This window comes from Chrysochloris asiatica, unplaced genomic scaffold, assembly GCF_000296735.1.
Source record: "Chrysochloris asiatica unplaced genomic scaffold, ChrAsi1.0 scaffold00444, whole genome shotgun sequence".
Lineage (NCBI taxonomy): Eukaryota > Metazoa > Chordata > Mammalia > Afrosoricida > Chrysochloridae > Chrysochloris > Chrysochloris asiatica.
In genome coordinates this window covers 302,381-303,797 of record NW_006408962.1, presented here as the reverse complement: position 1 = coordinate 303,797, position 1,417 = coordinate 302,381, and positions in this window count along the sequence as shown.

The window sequence follows — 1,417 nt, the reverse complement described above, 5'->3', positions numbered from 1 at the left end:
CAAGAGACATGGCATCATATTCCTCATCAAAAAGAAAACTTCAATCTTAGCCAGAGCAATGGGGCAAGATAAGGAAATTAAAGGCAACCAAATCTGCAAAGAGGAAGTAAAACTCTCTCTATTTGTAGATGATATGATCCTATACATATAAAATCCCAAAGTTGGAGTAAAAAAGCTACTAGACCTCATTGGAAGATTCAACAAAGCGTCAGGGTGCAAAATTAGCATACAAAAATCAATTGGCTTCCTCTATACTACTAATGAAAAGGAAATTAGGAAAGCAATATGATTTACAATAGCCACTCAAAGAATGAAACATTTAGGAATAAATTTAACCATAGAAACAAGAGACCTATACAAAGAAAACTACAAAACACTACTACAAGAAATCAAGCTACTTACAAAAATGGAAGAATATACCATGCTCCTGGATTGGAAGGCTTAATATTGTGAAAAGGTCAATACTACTCAAAGCACTGTACACATATAATGCAATCCCAATCCAGATTCCAATGACATTCTTTAAAGAGATGGAAAAAAACAATCACACACTTTATATGGAAATGAAAGAGACCCAGGATAAGAAAAGCACTGCTTGAGAAGAACAAAGTTGGAAGGCTCTCACTCCCTGATTTCAAAATTTACTACATAACTACAGTGGTCAAAACAGCTTGTTACTGGTACAATGAAAGATGCATAGATCAATGGGACAGAATTGAGAATCCAGATATTAACCCACCCACTTACAGTCAACTGATCTTTGAAAAAGAGCCAAAGTACATTGAATGGGGAAGACATAGTTTCTTCAACAGATGGTGCTGGCAGAACTGTAAATTGATCTGCAAAAGACTGAAACCAGACCTTTAACTCATACCATCCACAAAAACCAACTCAACTCAACATGGATTAAAAACCTAAACGTAAATCCCCAAATTATAAATATTGTTGTGAAGAGTTGTCGAGTCGGTTCTGACTCATTGTGACCTTGTATAGGGTTTCCAAGGAGCAGCTGGTGAGCTTGAACCACTGACCTTGCAGTTCAAATGGCTTTGCAGTCTGGCGCATTAAACCACAGCGCCACAACAGGACACCTTATAAAGATTATCAGTGAAAATACAGGGACAAATTTAATGGCTCTAATCCAGGGGCTTGTTCCAATTTTCAATGGATGTTTACAGCTATTTCTCTTCATTTTGAATTGTGTCCCATCAGCAAATGAAGGTCTGGTGGATATTTCTCCCACTGGCTTTACTCCATTTGAGTCATCACAGTCAACTCTGAGCGGCTTTCAACCTGAGGGGCTCATATTCCAGCACTGTATTTAACAGTGTTCCTCTGCTATTCGTAAGATTTCAGTGACTAAATATTCGACAGTTGTTCATCATTCCTTCTTCCTAGTCTTCCAGAATGTAGAGGA